We start from the raw sequence: 12,253 nt of genomic DNA, 5'->3' as shown, positions 1-12,253 counted from the left end.
TCATTGAAAAATACATAACTGGAAATGCCTAATATGAAATGACAATGTTCTCAACACATCAAAAATCTGCACAACTATGAACAATAAAATATATAACTTAGAATTATATTAAAATATAAAGGATAGCGGAGGGGAACATGGGGAGGGAGGGGGAGGGAAAAAAGGAAAACCGGCTTCCAGGAACCCAAGCAGAAGGCAAATTTTGAGAATGATGAAGGCAACGAATGTATAAGTGTGTTTTCCACAATTGATGTATGTATGGATTGCGATGAGTTGTATGAGCCCCAATAAAATAATTTTTAAAATGTAAAGGATACAATTAAGATCCCTGAATTGATACCACTATAATAAATGATTTAATGAACAAAGTTAATAAGGAAAATGAAACAAACATCTCCTACATAAGCATTTTAAGTGTTCTATGTATTTACTCACTTAAAAGAGTAAAAAATGAAGTTCTTCAGGATTTCATTGTAATTGGGTGCTAAATTAAACCAAGTCAAATTAGACTAGACTAAACTAAATCTACTCAAACCAAATTTAGTGACACATTGCATTTCGTGAATCTGCTGTAAAATATCTCTTTAAAATTTTAATAATAAAGATATTACCTTGAGGAATATGGTGTACATGACCCAAGCCATGGTATTTTAAATGATATCATAAACGTGACCCCTCATTCTCAACAATATGGTTTTTTATTTGTTTGGGGTTTTCTATTGCCTGTCAACTGATCCTGTGGACACCTCATGATAGCACAGATGGTGTTCTTCCATGTGGGTTAGTTGCTTCTCTGCTAGAGTGCTGCTTGTTTAACTTCAAGTCATTAGGACCCTAGATGCTATATCTTCTGATAGCCTGGCACTATCCGATTTCTTCACCACCCTTGCTTAGGTGCCCATTTTGTGTTCAGCAATTGTGCTGGGAGTGTGAGCATCACAGAATGCCAGGTTGGTCAGAGCAGAGACACAAAATCCATCTGTAGACAATAGGACATCTATTCAGAAGGGTCACAAGGAAAGGGATGAGTCAACCACAGCTCAAAATAGCACCAATGAAACACACAATATCCCTCTGGTTCCTTGATGCTTCCTCTTTCCCCACTATCATGACTCCAGTCCTTCCTTTCACTGCAGGCTAGACCAGAGCATGTGCACAGGTACATATAAGAGATGAGAGCCCATGAACACGGAATCCAAGAAAAGGAATGGGAGTAGCGATACCAGGAGGGTGGTGGGAGGGTGGGAAGAGGAGGGGAAGAAGAGGGAACTAATTACAATGATTGACACATAAACCACACACACCCCCTCTAGGACAAACAACAGAAACTGTGGGAAGTGAGACATGGTCGGTGTAAGATAAGAAAATAATAATACATAATTTATCAAAGAGTCACGCGGGTGTTCGGGGAGGGAGGGAAATAGAGGAACTGATATTAAGGTCTCCATAAAAAGTAAATGTTTAGTAAATAATGATGGCAATGTATGTACAAATAGCTTGATACAATTGATGTATGGATTGTTATAAGAGCTGTAAGAACAACCCAAGTCGATCTATGTTGACCGTCTCCCCAGAAGGCAATACAGAGGACAACACTGAAGATACAGCCCGGGGAGAGAGGTGGCTCTGTCCAGACCACACAGGAGCGAACAAAGAGGGGAAGAGAGAGAGAAAGAATTCATCATGACACATCAAGCCCCAGGGACTACATCATGCTCAGAGCATAGAGATCACCGTAGGGCCAGCCCCACATCAGGACAAGACATTTTATCACTGACTCATAGCACTACAGAGGACAGCACTGGAGACATTGTGCAGGAAAGTGTACCTGATATGCCCCATGCACAGTGGGGTGAGAGGCAAAGGGAGTGCACCTGGGCAGTGAGAGGAACAAAGTAACCACGTCATCAAAGAATCCTGAAAATAGACTTCTGGCCTGGAGTTCAGGGCTTGTCACCTCATCAGACTTGATCAGAAAAAATACATAACGGTCAACAGACAGACCTGGAACTAATATTATTTTTTTGTTGTTGCTTTGTTTTTGTTTTATTATGTTTTGGTTTTTCTTCCACCCTCTGTCTGTCTATATAAGATAGGCAGGATGAGCAATCCGAAGGAGAAACTACAGGACCGGTAGTTCAGGGGGGACATGGAAGAAGGTGGGGTGGGGAGAGAGAGCGGGGAGCCAACAAACTCCTAGACAAAGGGAAAAACAAGAGATCTAAAATTGATGGTGAGGAGGGTGTATAATACCGAGTAGGGTTTTATGAAGAACAATGTAATCAAGGGGAAATACTGAGAGCCAAATGGAAGGGGAGCATGAGAGTGGGATAGAAGGAAGGTGAAAGGAAATAGAGGGAAGAAATAGGAGGCAAAAGCTATTTATAGCTATAGGTCTGTATATATGTAAATATATTAATTTATAATGAAAGGGATAGAGGCCAATGTACATATATTTATATGAAAGGTGTAAGATAGCAGATGGAATTTGGGCCTCGCTCAAGGCCTCCCTTAACACAAGAACACTTTGTTCTGATTACATGGCTCTCTTTGATACTCACCTTCCCGACACAATTGCTGAAGACAAAATGGGTGCATAAGCAAATGTGGTGAAGAAAGCGGATGGTACTCAGCTATCAAAACATATAACGTCTGGAGTCTTAAAGGCTTCAAGTCAAACAAGCAGTCATCATTTGCAGGGAAACAAATGAGCCCACATGGAAGAAACACACCAGCCTGTGTGATCATGAGGTGTTGATGGGATCAGCCATCAGGTCTCAAAAGATCCAAAACAAACAACTATATTGATTTGAGAGAGGGGGGTTGGAGTGGAAGCCAAATCCCATCTGTAGATAATTGGATACCACCCCCACCCCCAGAAGATGTATAAGGAAGGGATGATTCAACCCAGGTGCAGTATAGCACCGACAAATCACACATCATTCATCTATTTCTTGAATACTCCCTCCCTACTCCCAAGGCCATAACCCAGTTCTACCTTACAAATCTGGATAGACCAGAAAACACATATTGGTACAGCTAAGAGCGCCCGACACATGGACTTCAGGAAAGATAAATCCCTCAGGAACAATAATGAGAGTAGTGATATAATGAGGCTAGGTGGATGGTCAGGTAGGGCAAAGGGTTAAAAACGGGGGACCTATCATATGGCTGGATATATAGCCGTCCCACCTCCAAAGGGGATGATAACAGAAATGTGGGTGAAGGGAGACAACGAACAGTGTAAGATACAAAATAACAATAACAAAATATAATTGATCAAAGGATACAAGAGGGAGAGAGGGGGAAAAAGAGGGTTTTATAAGAAGAGCTTGAGTAGAAAACGTTTGGGAAACAATGACAACATATGCACAAATATGCTTGATACAATTGATGTATGGAATGTTAGAAGAGCTGTAAGAACTCTTCTGACATTCCATACATCAACTGTTCTTACAGTTAGAAGAGCTGTAAGAACAATAATTTATAAAAATAAATAAAGAAATTTTGACAGGAGTACCTTAACAACTTAGTTATGTGGACTTGGAAGTTAGGAGAATCATTTTTAGAATCAGAATGCATTAGTTTTCAATCTCATACACGCTATTTATACGTTATGTAAGCATATGCAAGATATTTAACTGCTCTGAAATTCATTTCATTAATGTATACAATGAGGATTAAAAGTTTGTAAAATTTTGGGCAGTATTCAACAAAATTATGTATTGCAAAAACAATAACAAAAATTATTTTTTAATTTTAAAAAAATGATTTTATCAGGAGAGCAAAATGAGAGCCCACAGATTGGGGAAAAACATCTGCCATTGAATAAATTATTGATTTTATCAGTGCAATTGCCTTATACCCTAGAGGAAGATTGACAATTATTTTCTTTTTTGTTTCTTTGCTTTTTTGTCTTTCTGCTCTTTGTGTGTTTTTGTTGTTATTGTTTGTTTGGGGTTTTGGTTTTATTATAACATGACCGCAAACGTAAATCAGAGTTATTAAACCCATGGGATAGCTGCCAGACGTCCTGAAACTACGGCCCATGGGGCACATGCAGCCCGCCAAGGACATTTATCCAGCCGACCAGGTGTTTTAGCCCCATTTGTATTACTTCAAAATAAGATATGTGCAGTGTGCATAGGAATTTGTTCATAGTTGGTTTTAAAAAAAACCCTATAGTCCAGCTCTCCAACCGGTCTGAGGGACCTTAAACTGGCCCTCTGTTTAAAATGTTTGAGGACCCCTGGGCTAGCATATGGATTTTTGGGCTCCTACTTAGTTCTAGCCCCAATCCAAGAATAGTTAGTTCTTAAAACTTGGCCCTGTTCGATTCTCGCTTTCATGAAGAAATCACTGAATACTTCATGAAGACCACCCCCCAGGCTTTCTCGGGTCACCCGCAGACTCCACTAGCTTCACCTCACACTGGACACCTACAAACACAGAGGCACCATGATTAGATGGCACACATACAAACAAATGCACTCACAATTATACACACAGCAGCAGGGTGTACAACAATTACCATGTAAAATGGCCAGAATGAATGCCAAGTTTGGTGTAAAATTCATTATGGGTCTTGTGGACAAGCTTCTGGGCAGAAATGGTAACACCAGAGACCCCAGAGACTGGGACTGTCATCTGAGATCTCCCACATCAAGGGCTGTGACTGGTTTATCAGTGGCAGAGAGCTGCATTTGCATGTCCTCTATATTTAGAAGCAGATGAGTAGAGAATATGGGCAAGAGTTCTTCCTCAGACTCAGAGAAGCGCAAGCACTCTCAAGGGAAAATAGAGCTCTGAGACATGTTCTTTATTGTTTATATATGAGTTTGTAAGTAGTTTTCACTTTATAAGCTTTATATTACACATACCAACCTTTGTTTTGTGAGAGCTCACAATGAATCCTCTCTCTTTTTTTTTTTTTATGACCCCAGTTCTATCTAACAAATCTAGCTAGACTGGAGAACACACATTGCTACAGATAAGAGCTCTTGACACAGGGAATTCAGGACAGATAAACCCCTTAGGAACAGCAATGGGAGTAGCAATATGAGGAGAGGGGAATGGTTGGGGAGGAGGGAGGGAGAGAAAGGAGGAACCCATCACAAGGTTGGCTGTATAGCTCTCCCCAACCCCCGAAGGAGATACATAACAGAAATGTTGGTGAAGGGAGACAAGAGACAGTGTAAGATATAAAATAATAAAAGCAATATATAATTGATCAAGAATTCAAGAGGATGGGATGGTCGGGGGGGGAGGGGAAAAAGAGGAGCTGATACCAAGAGTTCAAGGAGAAAATGTTTTGGAAATGATGATGGCAACACATGTACAAATATGCTTGATGCAATTGGTGTATGGAATGTTATAAAAGCTGTAAAAGTCCCCCAGTCAAATAATTTTTAAACAAATAAATAAAATAAAATATCTATTTATGCTTATGATCAAACTCACCCACTCTGCTATGCAGTCAATACTCTAAAAAAAAAAAAACGTGTTCACAGGTTAAAGGAGTCTTAATGATCACAAACCAAAATCATAGTTCCCCTTTGTGACTCTAAATTACACTGCCACTAAACTACATGAAGTTACACTTCACGGGCTAATGAACCCATCCTGCACAGGAAATCCACAGACTGCGGAGATGGGTAAATGGTAGGTTGGCAGGTCAGGCTTGTGAGTAGACAGGAAAATGAGTCCAAAATGGGCAGGTCAAATGGCAGGCCATTGGCTTAAGTCCAAAGAAGCAAAGTTGGCAAGTTAGATGCAGAAGTTAGATCCAGCAAAAAGCCTCTCGTCCCTCTTAAGATGTAGATACCCATGATGATGGTGACTGGCTCCATCGTTTGTTTCTTGCGTAGGAACATTATTGGTTTTCTTGCCATCCAAGAAATCCCTCCATTTTTGTGATATATACAGCTGTGGGCATGAGGTTGTTCATAAAGCATATAGAATGGTGTCTCCTATCTAGTTTCTGATCTGGGAGAATTGGATCCTCTTTTTCCTGTCATGATCATGAAAACTGGATATTTATCACTCGAGGTCATCTTCTCAAAGAGTCAGTTTTTGTTTAATTGACTTACTGATGGTGTTCGTTCTGTTTCATTTACTTGAGATCTTATATTAATTAGTTCCTGGCACCCCTACCCCTTCCGCTGTAAACCTGGGCGGTGGCACACTCATCTTTCTCTAATTCCATTAGATGGAAAATGAGGTCATTAATGTCAGTTTGATTTCGACACTATACAGGTGGTTGTTGCTACAAATAGCCCAAAGGTTCTCTTCGGTTGAACCCCACAGTTCTGTTGTTCTTTCAATTTCATTCAGTCCAATACAGCCATCCAGGATATAAAGTTCAATCAATACATGTCATAACTATTAATAATACAAATACACCAAGCTACTTTTGCACCAACCTTTGTCCATTTTACATGGCAATCATTGTAGACCCTTGCTGTGTGTTTAATATCGAGTACATTTGTTTGTGTATGTGTCCTCTAATCATGCATGGTGTCTCTCTGTTTGCAGGTGTCCAGTGTGAGCACCATCTGGGGGCGATCTGAGAAAGTCGAGGTGGAGGGGGGGTGTCTCGGAGACTCTCCTGTGCAGCGTCTGGATTCACCTTCAATAGTTATGACATTCATTGGTCAGATCAGGCTCCAGTGAAGGGCCTGCAGTGGGTTGTCTACATTAGTTATTCTGGTGGGACTACATTATACACAGACTCAGCAAAGCGTCAATTCACCATCTCCAGAGACAACTCTAAGAACACTCTCTTTCTGCCGATGATTAGAAAGAGCCTGAATGTCGAGGAAATGATCATGCATTAATGCAAGCGACACAATGTGGGAAGTCAGTGAGAGCCCAGACACAAACCTACCCTGCAGGGAGGAGACTGGTCTCCAGGGGGCGCTCAGGACCCAAAGAGCACAGGATCAGGCCAAGGAGCAGTTGTAGATGGTTTCAGTTTGAGGATTCTGCTCTGTCTCACTGTTTCCTAGATAATCTCTCCATTTTTATTTATTGGTTTTGTAGTCTTCCCTGGTGTTTCCAAATTCAAAAGTGGTATTGTAAAAGTAGGAAATATTCTCACCTGCAGTAAAAGCGCCTGTGCCTTATGGAGGGGAAAAGACCCGGACAGGTGCCCCCAGCATCAGAGTTCTGATAAAGCTCAAGGATAGATTTTACAATCAGACTCAGGGCCACTGAGGTTTCTACAGACTGAAAATGAGGAAGTGTACACTTATGTCTGAAAGGTTCGTGGTTTAAACACACCCAGTGATGTCTTAGGACACAGGATTCATGATCTGCTCTGTGTTGTTAGGTGTCATCGAATTGCTTCTGACCCATAGCCAATGTACAATTGAACCAAACACTGCCCGGTCCCGTGCCGTCATCATAATTATTGCCATGGTTGAGCCCACTGATGGAGCCATTGTGTAAATCAATCTTCTCAAGAACCTTCCTCTTTGCCGATCTGTCCAGACCCACACAATGAGGTCCAGACCCAAACTCTGAGGGAGAGATCAAGCGAGAATGAGAGCGAGAGAGAGAATTTCATCATGGCCCACCAAGCCCTGGGGACGACATCCCTGCTTGGAGCAGTCAATCCACACAGAGGACCATATGGCTGGCCCCACCAGGAGACAGGGGCTTCCTTCACTGACTCCTAATGCTACTGGGGACAGCACTGGAGACACTGTGCAGAAAGTGTGCCCAGTTTGTCCCAGGCACTACGGGGTGAAACTCAAAGGAAGTGCAACAGGGCAGCAGAGTAACCAAGTCTCCAAGAAATCCTGAAAATAGACTTCTGACTTGGGGGACAGGGATTGGCACCTCATCAGACCTGATCTGAAGTCCCCCACTACCACAAATTATGCAGTCTAGTTTCCCACATTTGGGTAAATCACAGGGGTCAGCACATCCGGAATGCAATGGATAAGCTTCGCCCTGGGAAAACCACCTTCGTGATCATGGTATCTTCCCTGCCAGGTAAGTATTCGTTTTGTTTTGTTCATTTTTGTTTTTCTTTTTTCCTATGTCTATCTATATTAGGTAAGCAGGATGAACAATCCCAAAGAGAAAACAATGTAACCAGCAGTGGGAGCTGTGTGGGGGGACAGGGGAGAGGAGGTGGTGGAGAGAGGGAATGGGGAGCCAACAAACTCACAGATCAGGGAACAGGAGGGTGTATAATGCCTGGTAAGTGCAATGTATCCAAGAGGAATTACTGAGAGGCAAATGGTACGTGAGCGTGATAGTGGGATAGGAGGAAAGTGAAAGGAAGTAAAGGAAAGAAATTGGAGGCAAAAGCTATTTATAGAAGTATCACTATAGGCATGTATACAGGTAAATATATTAATGTTTAATGAAAGGGATAGAGACCAATGTACATGTATTTATATGTTAAATATTAAGATATCAGACAGACTTTGGGCCTCTACTCAAGGCCTCCCTTAACACAAGAACACTTTGTTCTGATAACCTGGTACTCTGATACTCACCTTCCCAACACGATTGCTGAAGACAAAATGGGTGCACAAGTAAATGTGGTGGAGATAGCAGATGGTGCCCAGCTATCAAAAGATATAACATTTGGGGTCTTAAAAGCTTAAAGTCAAACAAGCAGCCATCTAGCTGAGAAGCAAATAAGCCCACATGGAAGAAGCACGCCAGCCGATGTGCTCACAAGATGTCGATGGGAAGAGGTATCAGGTATCAAGAGATTAAAACAAACAACTATATCAATGCAAACAAGGGGGGTGGAGTGGAGACCCAAAGCCCATCTGTAGACAATTGGATCTCAATTGCATATCTCCCCACAGAAGGGTTTTAAGGAAGGGATGATTCCAAGTGTAGTATATCACAGATGAATCACACAGCATTCCTCTAGTTCCTTAATGCTTCCTTCCCCCGGACTACCATGACCCACATCTACCTTACGAATCTGGGGAGACCAGAGAACACACATTGGTACAGATAAGAGCTCAGGGGACATGGAATTAAGGACAGATAAACCCCTCAGGAACAGTAGCTACCTCATGAGAGTAGGGGAATGGCCCGAGAGGGGGAGGGAAAGGGGGAACTCATCACAAGGTTGGATATATAGCACCCCCTTCTAAGGGGGCGTATAACAGAAATGTGGGTGAAGAGACACAAAGGACATGGTATGATACAAAATAATAACAAAAATAATTGATAAATGATTCATGAGGAAGGGAGGATGGAGAAGGGAGGGAAAAAAAGGAGAAAATTATACCAAGGACTCAAGTAGAAGAGGTCTTGGAAAAGATGATGGCAACATATGTACAAATATGCTTGATACAATTGATGTATGGAATGCTGTAAGAGCTGTAAGAGCCTCCAATAAAATGATGCTTTTTAAAGGAAAACAAAATAAAGCTTCCTATTTTTGCCACTCCTCAGCTTTATCAAACACAATGCCTTCTCCAGGGACTGGTCTCTCCTGACAATATTTCCAAAGACGAAGTCTTGCCATCCTTACTTCTAAGGAGTGCTCTGGCCTTACTTCTCCAATACAGATCTGTTTGTCCTTTTAGCAGTCTATAATAGTTTACAGTATTTCTCTTCAGCACCACAATTCAAATGCATTGATTCTTAGTCTTCCTTCATCAATGTCCAACTTTCACATGCATATGATGCAATGGAGAATGGGTTAGGTCAGGAGCACCTTAGTCCTCAAAGGAACAGCACTTCTCTGTAATACTCTAAAAAGTTCTTGTGCAGCAGATTTATCTAATGCGATACATGTTTTGATCTCTTAACTGTTGCTTCCATGAGCATTGATTGTGAATCCAAATAAGACAACTTCAACCTTTCCTCAGTTTATAATGATGTTACCTATTATCCCAGTTGTGAGCATTGTGGTCTTCCTGACATCGAGTTGTAATGCATACTGAAGGCTGAAATCCTTGCTCTTCATCAGCAAGTGCTTCAACCCTCGTGACTTTCATCAGGCAAGTTTGTGTCAGCTGCAAACTGAAGGTTGGTAATAAGCCTTTCTCCAATGTCGTTACCACATACTTCTTCATATCAACCAGCTCTCTGATGATTTGCTCATCATGTAGATTGAACAAGTATGGTGAAAGGATACAACCCTAATACACATCTTTCCTGATTTTAAGCCACACAGGTTTTAAATCCCTTGTTCTATTCATTCCCGTGTTCTATTCAGACAGTTGCCTCTTGGTCCATGTGAAAATTCCTTATGAGCACAACGAATTGCTCTGGAATTCCCATTTGTGGTAGCTACATTATCTGTTGTCAATTTGGGGCTTGAGAGGATTAAGAGTGAAGGGGTGGGGTCTAGTCTGTCAATCGGGTCATAGCTAATGAGGCCCCTGTATGGACATGGCTTTCTCCTAAGAATTCTGGGAATTCCTTAATCTCCTACTTGGACATGGGAGAGATTCTCTCTCACTACTCACTCCTTTGGAGACTCTCTACTGAGAAGACACATGGTGCTACACCCTGCGAACTGGAGAAGCAACATGGGCCTATCCTGATGTAACCAGACCTCTGGAGCCAGAAAAGACATGTAGAGACCCCTGCCAGCACTGAGATTCTTACACTGGATCCAGAAACCTTCCAACCCACTGGTCTGTGATCTTCCCACATCTGGCATCATTGCATGTGTTTCATGAATCAGAAGAGGACTCTATATATTGGTATTGGGCATATGGGCTAATATCAGATTTATGAACTTGATCTGGACTGGGCTGGGATGTTTCTTCAATATTTAACTTCTCTTTTGTATAAACCTCTTTGTTTTGTTTAAAACTTTTTTTCTTATGCACATGAGTCTATGAATTTGTTTCTCTAGTCTACCCAGACTAACACACCACTCTTCTCAAGGTAAACACAATTTACTACGGTGCACTCAGTCAAATGCCTTGACATTGTCCTTTAGTACTTCTCCGGAAGCATTTCGATTGGGTGCTCCGCTAATTCCGGGAGCTTTGGTTTTGCTATGCGTGCAGTGCAGTTTCAACTTCCTCCTTCAGCACCATTGATTCTTGCTCACATGCTGCCCCCTGGAATGGTGGAATATAGACTAGTTCTTTCTGGTACAGAGACTCGTGCACTCTTTCCACCTTCCCTTGACCCTTCCTGCAGCATTCATTAATGAATGCCGGAAGCATGACCTGCTTGGGAAGAGTTAATCTCAGGATTGACATGGTGCAATTCCTTAAATATGGTACTCTCTGGGATCCAGATTATGACCAAGAGTCTGGGTCCTTCAAGGGCAGTAATAGCTAATAGCAGGATGGCATTGACCTATGACCCTTTGATCCACATAGGAGTGTGTGAGTCTAGTGGAGGTGCTGAAAACACTGTTCAATGATGAAGCAAGAAGTCCAGAGATGGCTTCAAGCATGAACCCAGTTAACACAGGTGTTTCTTGTAAATTTTGGTTGTCAGGGAAAGCTTTCTCTGGTTCAAGAAGGTGATTAGACAATTAATTAAATCCGGAGAGTCTCTGGAAAATTAATACTTTGTGTCATTTCTGTTCGTCTCAATGTATGTCTTTTCAGACTGAAGCTTAGTGGAGTAACCCAAATCCTCAATATTTCACTGGGAGTAGGGACATAGAGGCATTTATTTATTTATTTATTTATTTGGCATGCTCTCAGCCACAATCTCAAGATTCAGTGACACATAACCTGGGTGTGGAATGTTGTTTATTTTTCAGTAGAATTGGCCTCCTGGCTAAGCCCCTAAAATCAACCACTGCTATGGAGTTGATTTTGATGTATAGTGTCTCTGTAGAGCCAAGTTGAAATGCCCTTTGGATTTCCAAGGATGTGTATGTTCATAGGATCAGATAGCCATGATAGCTTCTGCCTCCTGGTGCAAAGAGTTCATCTCTGCACAGTCGTCTTACCCCTTACGAATACTGTAATCTGACATCGTTCAGAAAGGAATTCTACTGCCTCAAATTGCCAATATAATTTCCCTTAATGCAGCCTTACCTAATTTACCTCTACATGTCCAAAATCCACTGAAAATAACCCAGGAAAGACAGAAAAAACACATGATTTATGCAACACCCATTTGAAGAAAAAGTTAATAAAATTGTTTCTTCAAGTTGTCATTATTTGAGTGCTGAGGAAAGTTTATGTTCTTCACATCTGACCTAGGAGGAAAGAGTCTTCAAGTCCAAGAGGTTGCTGTAGATATCCAACTGTGTGCAGAGAAAAAGTATGAGCAGGGCTGAACAACTATC

The 12,253-nt window shown here is 41.6% G+C and overlaps 1 pseudogene; it reads right to left on the bottom strand.

Annotated features, from left to right (window-relative positions):
• Positions 1 to 7,828: 7,828 nt before the first annotated feature.
• On the bottom strand, positions 7,829 to 8,006 carry LOC142428210 (U1 spliceosomal RNA; annotated as a pseudogene).
• Between the last annotated feature and the right edge of the window lie 4,247 nt (positions 8,007 to 12,253).

The sequence above is a fragment of the Tenrec ecaudatus genome, chromosome 15 (genome assembly GCF_050624435.1).
Source record: "Tenrec ecaudatus isolate mTenEca1 chromosome 15, mTenEca1.hap1, whole genome shotgun sequence".
Lineage (NCBI taxonomy): Eukaryota > Metazoa > Chordata > Mammalia > Afrosoricida > Tenrecidae > Tenrec > Tenrec ecaudatus.
The sequence above is the reverse complement of the archived record's forward strand: the minus strand, read 5'-3'. Positions and strand labels throughout refer to the sequence as shown.